This window comes from Balaenoptera physalus (assembly GCF_965194825.1).
Source record: "Balaenoptera physalus genome assembly, chromosome: 17".
NCBI classification, from domain to species: Eukaryota; Metazoa; Chordata; class Mammalia; order Artiodactyla; family Balaenopteridae; genus Balaenoptera; species Balaenoptera physalus.
Window position 1 is genome coordinate 22613026 of NC_138895.1, and position 11801 is coordinate 22624826.

Here is an 11801-nt window from a genome sequence, read left to right on the forward strand (position 1 = left end):
GATAGTTGATGGAATTAACTTAAGTAGGAAGAAATAGAATAGAGGAGAGGAGGAAGGGAGGGGGGGAAGAAGGGTAGGGTGGGGTCCAGGAAATGGAAGGGAAGAGAGAGGTCTCAGCAGAACACTGGCACCTATCAGTATTTAAGAAACAAGTAACTGAAGAGAAATAAGAATCAGTGACTAAAGACATAAGAGAAATAGAGAAGAGCACAGTCTTGGAAACAAAAGTGGAGGAGGAGTTTGAAGGACAGAGTCATTAACAGTTTCAAATGCAGGGACAGTAACATGTAATGTAAAAACTGATGAGTCCATTACATTATTGGATAAAGAGGTCAGTGGTGACTCAGTAAGGAAGGTTTGGTGAGGTATTGAGGAAGAGAGCCAAATGTAGTAGTTTGAAGGAGAAATGGAAGAGGAAAGAATGAGAAGGGAGAAAATGGAATGAGAAAGCATGATCTATTCTTTCCAGAAGCTTAACTTTGAAGGAAAAAAGAAAGATGAGCCATAACTTGGGGAAAAGGCTTGACATAAAGGGGAATTTGGGTTGTGCATGTGTTTATTTTACTGTCCTTCACTCATTCCTTACCACAGCTATTTCAATCCCTTTACTTCTTCTCATGCCCCTATCCTTTCCACCTTACCCCTGTTGATGAAAAAATTAATCAATAGTCAATCTAAGAAAGAAATGGAAATTTTTATATGAGCTCACCTGAGAATTATGACCTGGGAGACAGTCTTTCAGAAAGTTCTGAGGCCTGCTCTGAAGAGGTAAAGGAGAAAGCCAATATATATGTGATTTTAGAGAAAGGGTCCATGCAATTGAGCACACATATTGGTAGAAGGTTACTGCTATTTGCAAGGAACAGATAATTAGTGAAAGATTTTAGTGTTTTTCTAAGTATAGGAAGATTCAAGAAACTGGGTTCACAAGATTTTCTCCTGAAAATATCTATCTGAGGGCCAGTTCTGCCAGTTTTCCCAGAGCACAAAATGCTTCATGTTGATCTTTGCTCTGAATTCCTTTTAGGGTGTATTGTAGGTCAGCAACTTCAGTGGCTAATGACTTGATTCTTATAGAACTGGATGGTGGGCAACATTCTTTATTTTACCATCCCTTCCCTTTTAGTCTTAATTTCAACCGAGGTCTGACAAGCATTTTGTGACCAATTTGTCCCACGGCACTAGGAATGCTTATTCCCAGGTCAGGAGAGGATTTCGTTAGTAAGTCACTCAATGTGCTATTACAGGACTAGGCTCTGTTAACAGTGGCCAAAAGCCCTTGGACGGTCTGTCTTACTAGTCTATTATGGTCCAGGAAATGGTTCCCATTTATTGCTTCTTCCCAAATGTAGAGTTAACACTGTTATAATCATTGATCTTATTGAACTGTATATTTGGTCAATGGTCTCAATTTGCCTAGTCATCATTCTTTTTATCAGAGGCTTAGTCACACATCTGGTAATGCAAGAAGCAATAATTCTGTAAAATAGGCAGACTACAAGTAATATACCTAGTAACATTAATAAGGCCATAAGTTAAGTATTCAAGGGAAAAACTTCCATTAGGTGCGGCCCAGTATCTCCGCAGACCATCTAACCCAGTCTGCTCTGCACCAATCGCTATCTTTAAGAGACATGATATGCTGGAATCATACATAAAGTTCACCATAGATACCTGCATGTACAAGGTGAGTGGTGGGTCATCATGCCCCCTTACAGGATTGAGAAAGGAATGTTATCTTCTAAGGAGTTACATGGCTGGTGTCAGAAGAAGAAAAATTTATCTTTATGGTTGAGCAGGTATTTCTGCCATTGGGGAGGTCTGGTTAATGCTCAATGCAGATGCACAATGCACACTAGAGGGGAGGTATGAGGCCTAAATGGGCAGAGAAAATTTTTATGTTTAAATTTTTCTTCTTTTCCTTTAAAATATGAATTTTATTTCATTACCCCGTCATGCTCAACAAAGAAGCCCAACCACTTCATGCAACATATAGGAACCATCAGGTAGGAACTTTCTCAACTTCTCAGGATAACCTCCCTCCCACATCTCAACCCCAAAAATGCCTTACTTTCTGCCTTGCTAACACAGTGCAAGTGATAAACCTTCCCATTCCAGAATACTTCTCTTACTTGTGGTTTGAATCACTGCCCTACTTGCCTTCTTACCGTGATTTTGAATAATTATTAGCTCCTCTGTACCTCAGTTCCTTTCATTGTAAAGTGGAAGCAAAAACTCACTATGTTAATGTAGATTAAATAAGATAAGCATGTATAAAATTTTAATATAATGCCTGGTATTTAGTAGGCACTCAATATCTCTTCTCCCTTGCTTCTAATACCAAATGGTCTCTCACCTTGTTTGTTCCTTATTCTGTTATGCTTTTTCCCCTAAACTTTTGTCTTCCTCTAGCTTGGTCAATTATTAGATTTTCACATTAGACACTTTCTATTCTCCCAGTATCCAAGGTTTACCAATTCTTTTCCATTTTTTTGTCTATTACATGCCCATTGTTCTTTCATCTCTTACAAGCTACCTCTGCAGCTCTAATCTTCTAGTCTTGCCCCACATCTTTTCAATCTCCACCTCTATTCATACCCTTATTACAACAGCAGTTCTGCAGCATTTCACTTGTGAACTCTACTCTTTTGACCTTCCTACTTCATATAGTCCCCTTCTCTCACCACCTCCTTACCCTTTGACTTGACATCTTATAAGCAATAAATAGAATGTCACTTACTAGATATACGTTCCATGAGGAAAAGAACATTATCTGTTTTGTCCATTGCTGTATCCCTGGGACCTTGAACCTTGATTGTTTCTTGAATATTGAGTGAATGAATTAATGAACATGTCCCTGCCTTCAGTGTCCTCTCCCCAAAGTCACCAAACTGCTTTGCCTAACTGCCTCTCAAATTTGTATCTTTAGCTAAAACTTTCCTTTTGTGTTTCAAGCTACCTGCTTGATAGTTCCCCTTGAATGTCTCCTCTTAAATTAGACATGACCCAAACTAAATTCAAGAACCCTACTTCCACATCTCAATTGTTTCTGCTCCACATCCCTCTAGCTCAATGAATCCATCTGTTGTTCTAACCAGACAGTTTGGAGTCATTTATAAGCTCATCTTATTCATTTCCCCTAATCAATCCTTCACCAAATCTACAAACTTTGCAATTGCATATCTCTTGGCTCTGTACTCTTCTTTCCATCTCCTTTGCTAACATCTAGTCGAGCAATCACTCTGTAGCCTGGACTTCTGCAATAGTTGATTAACTTGTCTCCTCATACTCATGCCTAAGCCCTGTACAATCCATTCTCCATACAGTCATAAGAATAATATGTTTAAATGTAGATTTAATCATGTCACTCTCTTATTCAAAACATTGGGACGAAATAATAAACATGTCCTATGAGGCTGTACATGATTGAACTCTTGCCTACATTACCAGCTTAATTTTTTCTACTCTGCTCAGCGTTTGCATTCTCATCATTTTCTCTAGAGTTCATGCTTCTTCCTACCTTGGAATCTTCAGAGGTAGTTCTTTCATTCATGCTTCTGCAATCAACTACATGTCAACTAGTTGGCTCTGCTTCATCTGGTTATTTGGTTGTCAGCTGGGTATCTCAGCTCTCCTCCACAATCTCTTGCAGGCTATCCTTGTTCTATGGGCTTGTTCTGTGGCAGAGACAGGACCGAAAACAAGTCACAAGATGAACCCAAGCTCAAGGAGTGGAGAAATAGACCAACCACTGTTAGATGGGAGAAACTGCCAAATCACATTACAAACAAAGAGCATGGATATAGGTGACCATTATCTGAGGCCATCAATACAATGAACTGACACGGCAGCCAAATAACAGAAAGATATATTAATTTTTTTCTCACCTTTAGATTAAAGTATAGGATATTGGTGGATGCAAATATAAATACATTAATATACACTTAATTGAGTATTGGAAGATATTTATATCTCAAAACTTCTCCAAAGTAGTAGAAAAATTTCCCTAACGATAAGGATAGAGGCTGTAGGAAAGTTTGGAATTAATATTTGGGAAGTGCAAAATGGCATTTATTTTATTTTTAGGATTATAATAGTGATGGAATTTACCTGGGCCTTGAAAAAAGTACTCTAAAAATCAGGGAAGTTTCAGGAGAAGTGCAGGAAGAATAAAACAACGAATAAAAGAGCTGATTTTTAGAGCAGGAGAAAGTCTTCAAGCCTTCCATATGTAGGTGATTTCCTCTGTGTCTCTTTATGCTCCAAAATTCACACATCCTTATTTTAAATAGTAGCACCAGGTACCTATCTTAATAGTATTTATTAAGGCTGAAACTTTATATTACTTTGTGTGGGTTTCTACACAGAGAGTAGAGGTTGTCTGCAATTTTTGCACTTCTTTGAGTATAAATATTTTATACATGAAAAGGATATATATTGGAATATATTATATGAAAAATAAATAATCTTATCACTCTGCTTAAGAAATACAACATTACTATATTCTTGAAGCCCTATGCACACCTCTCACTCAGTGCATCCTCTTTCTCCCACCACTTATTGTTCACAGGTATTATCTTCTACCATTGTGATTTTAGGACATACACACGTATCGGCAAATAAATAGTATTTAGTTTTATGTTATAGGACTTTACATAAATCACTCATTTTTGTAAACATCTTTATTGGAGTATAATTGCTTTACAATGGTGTGTTAGTTTCTGCTTTATAACAAAGTGAATCAGCTATACATATACATATATCCCCATATCTCCTCCCTCTTTCGTCTCCCTCTCACCCTCCCTATCCCACCCCTCTAGATGGACACAAAGCACCGAACTGATCTCCCTGTGCTATGCGGCTGCTTCCCACTAGCTATCTATTTTACATTTGGTAGTGTATATATGTCCATGCCACTCTCTTACTCCGTCCCAGCTTACCCTTACCCCTCCCCATGTCCTCAAGTCCATTCTCTACTTCTGCGTCTTTATTCCTGTCCTGCCCGTAGGTTCGTCAAAACCCTTTTTTCTTTTTTTAGATTCCATATATATGTGTTAGCATACAGTATTTGTTTTTCTCTTTCTGACTTATTTCACTCTGTATGACAGACTCTAGGTCCATCCACCTCACTACAAATAACTCAATTTTGTTTCTTTCTATGGCTGAGTAATATTCCATTGTCTGTATATGCCACATTTTCTTTATCCATTCATCTGTCGATGGACACTTAGGTTGCTTCCATGTCCTGGCTATTGTAAATAGAGCTACAATGAACATTGTGGTACATGACTCTTTTTGAATTATGGTTTTCTCAGGGTATATGCCCAGTAGTGGCATTGCTGGGTTGCATGGTAGTTTTATTTTTAGTTTTTTAAGGACCCTCCATACTGTTCTCCATAGTGGTTGTATCAATTTACATTCCCACCAACAGTGCAAGAGGGTTCCCTTTTCTCCACACCCTCTCCAGCATTTATTGTTTGTAGATTTTTTGATGCTGGCCATTCTGACTGGTGTGAGGTGATACCTCCTTGTAGTTTTTTTTTTGTTTTTTTTTTTTAATTAATTTATTTATTTATTTATGGCTGTGTTGGGTCTTCGTTTCTGTGCTAGGGCTTTCTCTAGTTGTGGCAAGCGGGGGCCACTCTTCATCGCGGTGTGCGGGCCTCTCACTATCGCGACCTCTCTTGTTGGGAAGCACAGGCTCCAGACGCGCAGGCTCAGTAATTGTGGCTCACGGGCCCAGTTGCTCCGCGGCATGTGGGATCTTCCCAGACCAGGGCTCGAATCTGTGTCCCCTGCATTAGCAGGCAGATTCTTAACCACTGCGCCACCAGGGAAGCCCCTTCCTTGTAGTTTTGATTTGCATTTCTCTAATGACTAGTGATGTTCATGTGTTTGTTGGCAATCTGTATATCTTCTTTGGAGAAATGTCTATTTAGGTCCTCTGCGCATTTTTGGACTGGCTTGTTTATTTTTTTGGTATTGAGCTGCATGAGCTGCTTGTATATTTTGGAAATTAATCCTTTGTCAGTTGCTTCATTTGTAAATATTTTCTCCCATCCTGAGGGTTGTCTTTTCAGCTTGTTTATGGTTTCCTTTGCTGTGCAAAAGCTTTTAAGTTTCATTAGGTCCCATTTGTTTATTTTTGTTTTTATTTCCATTTCTCTAGGAGAAAAAAGGATCTTGCTGTGATTTATGTCATAGAGAAATCACTCATTTTTAACGCTGCATAGCATACCAGTATTTGTGAGATGTATATGAAGTCTCATACATATAATTTTATGCATTCCTCTGTCAATGGATATTTGGATATTTAGATTGTTTCCAGGTTTTTTGCTATTATAAATAATACAGATGTGTTCATTCATATCTTCCAGCATACATGTGCAAGAATTTCTCTTAGGATTATACCTAGCAAATGAATTTCACATTTTTGACATTATTAAACAATGCCAAATTGTTTCCCAGAAGTAGTCTTAAAGAAACAAATTCTCATCAGAAGTGTGTAAGACTTGACATTGTTCCACCAATACTTAGTTTTATTAGACCTCTTAATTTTTGTCACATGGTTAGGGATAAAATAGTATCTCATTGTAGTTTTAATATGTGTTTCCATGGTTATTAATGTGGTTGAGGGTCTTTTCTTATGTTTACTGGTTCACAGGTTTCATATGTTCAATATTTCATATGAGTGTTTATGTGCTATTTTTTCCCAGTGTTTTATCTCTACCCTGTATCATTTTGTTTTGTTTTCCTATCGCATAAATTAATTTTAGCAAGATAAGCTCTCCTAGCAACTTATTTATTTGCAAATATCTTTCTTTGATCTTCTTTTAGAAAGTTTGTTGCCTGAGGTACACAATTCTTTGTTGACAGTTACCTCTGGTGATGGTCAATTTTATGTGTCAAGTTGACTGGACCTAGATGCCTAGATAACTGGTAAAACATTATTTCTGGCTGTGTTTGTGAGATTAGCATTTGAATCAGTAGACTGAGTAAAGATCACTCTCATGAATGTGGGCAAGCATAATCCAATCCTTTGAGGGCCTAAATAGAACAAAAAGATGGAGGAAGGGTGACTTTGCTCTCTGCTTGATCTGGGACATCCAGCTTCTTCTGCCTTCAGACATAGGTGCTTCCAGTTCTTGTGTTTCCAGACTCAGATGGGGGCTTATACCATAGAAGTCCCAATTCTCAGGTCTTCTGACTCAGACTGAATTACACCATTGGTTTCTCCGGTTCCAGCTTGCAGACAGCAAGCAGATCATGGGACTTTTAAACTTCCGTCACTGTGTTAGTCAATTCCTATAATACATCCTTTTATATACATCTTTATATATCCTATTGATTCTGTTTCTCTAGAGAATCCTGACGAAAACACTTCTCCATAACATACAGTTTCTACTGGCTTTTTTTTTAAAAAAGATTTTTTTGATGTGGACCATTTTTAAAGTCTTTATTGAATTTGTTACAATACTGCTTTTGTTTTATGTTTTGGTTTTTTGGCTACAGGTCATGTGGGATCTTAGCTCCCCAACCGGGGATTGAACCCGCACCCCCTGCATTGGAAGGTGAAGTCCAACCACTGGACCGCCAGGGAAGTCCCTCTACTGGCTTTTAATGTTCAGTTTCAGCCTGATTGTCACTCCTTTATAAATGAGATTTCTTTTATTTTTGGCCACTCTTATAGTGAGTCCTTGTCTTTGCTGTTCTGTGCGTTCACTACGCTGTGACTACGGATTTCTACGTATTTAACCTGTTTAGCTCATGAGATGGTTTTTGAATTTGAATTTGTACCTTTCATGAACTCACCAAAAATGTTATCATTGTTTCTTCCCCTTTTTTTCTAGTCTCCTTTTAGAACTCTAATTATGCATGTGTTCAGTCTTCTTTTTCTCTCTTTGTATGTCACTTAAGCTGTTTTTCAAGTTTTCTATATCCTAGCATCTCTGTGCTGCATTTACTTATTTTATTATTAATTTATGCATAATAATTTATTATCATGTTATAATCTATCTTTTAGTTTATGATTTATCTTTTCTGCTATATCTTATATTTAACCCATCAGTTGAGGTATTGATTTAAATTATTAAATTTTTCAGTTCTAGAAAATTATGCTCTATGTTCCCACACATTTCTCAGCCCCCATGGTGTGAGTCACTTCCTAGAAGAATATCAGATAAGTTTGTTTGCTGCCCTTCAGCTGTCCCTCAGCCTTAGCCAAAAAGAGGACCATATATTGTGATGGCAGAACCATGACCTTTAATCCACCTGGATATCTAAGTTGCTGCATAGAAGACAGCTACCATAGAGAGTCACCTGGTCCTTGGTCAACCCTGAGGCACTAAAAGTAACAGTTGTTACCTGTGACTCACTTATTTTGCAACAGAAAGTTTGTACCTCTTAATCTCCCTCACTTGTTTGTATCCTCCCCCCAACTCCCTCTCCTCTGAAAATTACAGTGTGGGAAATACAGTTAATAATTATGTAATATCTTTGCATGGTGACAGATGGTAACTAGACTAGTCCTGGTGATCATTTTGTAATGTACACAAATATTGAATTACTGTGTTATGTAACAGGAACTAACATACTATTATAGGTAAATTATACTTCAAAACAAACAAACAAACAAAAATCTCATAGAAAAATAGATCAGATCTGTGGTTACCAGAGTCAGGGGATGGGGGAAGGGGGAATTGGAAGAAGGCAGTCAAAAAGTTGCAAACTTCCACTTATACGATAAATAAGTACTAGTGGTGTAATGTACAACATGATGAATATAATTAATACTGCTGTATGTTATATATGAAAGTTGTCAAGATAGTAAATCCTAAGAGTTCTCATCACAAGGAAAAAAATTTTTTTTTCTATTTCTTTAATTTTGTATCTATATAAGATGATGGATGTTCACTAAACTTATTGTGGTAATTATTTCATGATGTATGTAAGTCAAGCCATTTTTCTGTACACCTAAACTTATACAGTGCTATATGTCAATTATACCTCAATGAACTAGAAGAAAAAATTAATAAAATAAAATAAATTTTGAAAGTAATCTTAGTTGTCACTGTTGCATTTTGCTGTGGCACAACCTGGCTTATCCTAATACAAATTTTGAATTAATTCTCTTTCAATTTTATTTGGTTATTTTTTATATTCTCTTATCCTTTGGAAACTTTTTAAAATATATATATTTTATCCTTTCTTATTTTATATTCTGTAAGCAATAATTTCAATGCCTGATGTTCTTGGGATTTAAATTTGTTAGTTGTTTTTTTTTCTCCTGCATATATTTGAAAATTTGTGGGGTTTTTTGGTTGTATGTTCATATTTGATTGAATTAGTCTGTGGAAGAATATTAGGGACCTGATTTAAGGATGATTCCCTCCAGAGAGGATTTTTAAAGACTTCTGCTGCAAGTCATCTCAACAAACTAGGATTATTGTGATTTAATCTCTCAGCCTCTCCCGGTTTCCCTGACCAGTAGTATAAAACAGGTAGTACAAAGTAGAACTCTACACTGGTGTGAGGTGAGCCAAAGACACACATTCTAAAGAGCCACTTTATCCCCCTGTCAGCAGCTGTGGTCAAAACAGACAGATTTTCACATCCTTTTCCATTTCTGGTCAGTAGTTTTTTTTTCATCATGCTCTTTCATTAAGGGTATATCTCGTTGGAGAAACAACTTTTATGAAAATTCTTCTGCCTGACTTTCTCTACTTCCATAGGCCCAAACCTAATATCCTCATCCCAATTTAGCTATTCCCTAAAATTCCAGTTTGCTGTTTATCATGTTTTCCCTCTCTATGTCCCAAGAAATGCCCCAGATTTCATACTGGCTTGCAATTTTGATTTCAGCTTTTAAATCCTTCTGTGTTATTGGGGAAAAAGGAGGTATTATACTTAAAGATTTCCTTTAGTTTCCTGAGAACTCAGCTATGAATATAAAAATATGTTTATTTTAGCCTAGTTCATGCCTATATGTTTTTCAGAGGAGGAACTTAAAAGACATAAAGCTATGTACTATGTTTTTACATACAGCCATATTCCCACCACTTTGTACTGCATGAACACAAAACTATTTATTTAATAAATGTTATAAAATTGCTCAGACAGAAGCAAAACACCAACAAAAATAAGACAAACTAAGTTTTTTTTTTTAATTTCTAAATGCTTTAAACATATAGAAAAATAAAGAGAATGATATAAAACAAACAGCCAAGTTCTGACAACACGGATATTATAAATGTTGATATTCTTCTATACATGCTTCAATTTCTTTTAGAGTAATACAATGTTGCCAAAAAAAATAACTTCCAGTTAGAGCTAATTGAAGAGTAGAGGATTTATTTATGCATTCTTTCAATTAACATACATTGACTCAAAATTAAATATCATATACAATGCTTAGCACGGAGATTTAAATCACTTATGTTTAGGTCAATAATGGAACTATGCCTTTCAAAATAAAATTTTACTGTGACTGTGTTATTGATGATTCAATCTTGTTCCATAAACATTTATTGAACACCTAGGAAAAATCTAGCAGTGAAATTAAAGAAGGGGAAGAAAATGCTCTAATTATGAGAAAACTTCTTTATTCCTTACTGACACTGTCTAAAAAAAATTGATTCATCTATGTATGCTATTCCCTGCCTTTTACCTCTATCTGGATTATTTATTAATCCTTGACAAAAAAAAATCAATATATTGTGAATTCATTTATATACACTCAATATTAGTGAGATAAAATACAATAATGAAAGTACTATTACACAAAGAAGTACCAGATAGAACTATTATAGATACTTAGAGATGAGCTATGCCTTTCTCATTTCCTGTACTTTACTGTACAAGTAGATATAATACTATTTCTTCCATTATGAATTGAAATATTCTTAAATTTGTTGAAGAATTTCAATAAAGCCAATGAAAAGAATTATTAATCCCCTTAGATAGTAGTGGGAAACACAATGTAATTGGTAGGCTTCATATCAGAGTTCTTGGAATTTCTCCAACTGCATTAGCAATTGGTCATTTTAATTACATGGTCCATTAGCTGAAATCTGCATTACAAAAGTCCCATGTACAATTCTTGCCAACTCTGATCCATTCATTGTAAGGTCAAAGTTTCCTTGCTCATTGCAAAATGAAACTAGGTATTAAGTTAAAGTATTTCGAGCTCATTAAATATACAACCTCAAGTTAGTCACCATATCACATACAGAAAATAACTACAGTTCTAGAGACAATGCCTCCAATACTTCCAGCTTTTTATGATGTAAGGTAGTTCTGCAAAAGATCTGGGCACATTCAAAAAATTTTAAAAAATCAATCTTTGAGCTTCTACTTTCTGTGCCTTATAGATATAATTACTTACAAAGTTGACACAAATGTCTCAGTCTAACTGATAATAATCATAAGTATATTTGTAAATAAAAAGTAGATTCACTTATCACTGCCAGCAAGTATTCAGTCCGGAAGTATCCATGGAACCTTAACCAAGGCTACCTTGCAATGTTTTTTTTAGTACAGTCCCTGCTCAAAAGTGCTTCGACAACCAACTAAAATTGAATGGATCTATTCAATATTCAACCCTGCACTCAGTAAGATTTTAACTTTTTTTTTTTTTTTTGATTATCTACAATGTGCTCCATGCTGGTATATCAAGATTAATAAAATATACTCATTTTCTTCAAGACACTTGTGACCTAGTCCATTCTATGTAAATTTTTCAAAAAAGTACAGATTTACAAAAGTATGTACTTTTCTATCACAGAGATCTCATTTCTCCATTT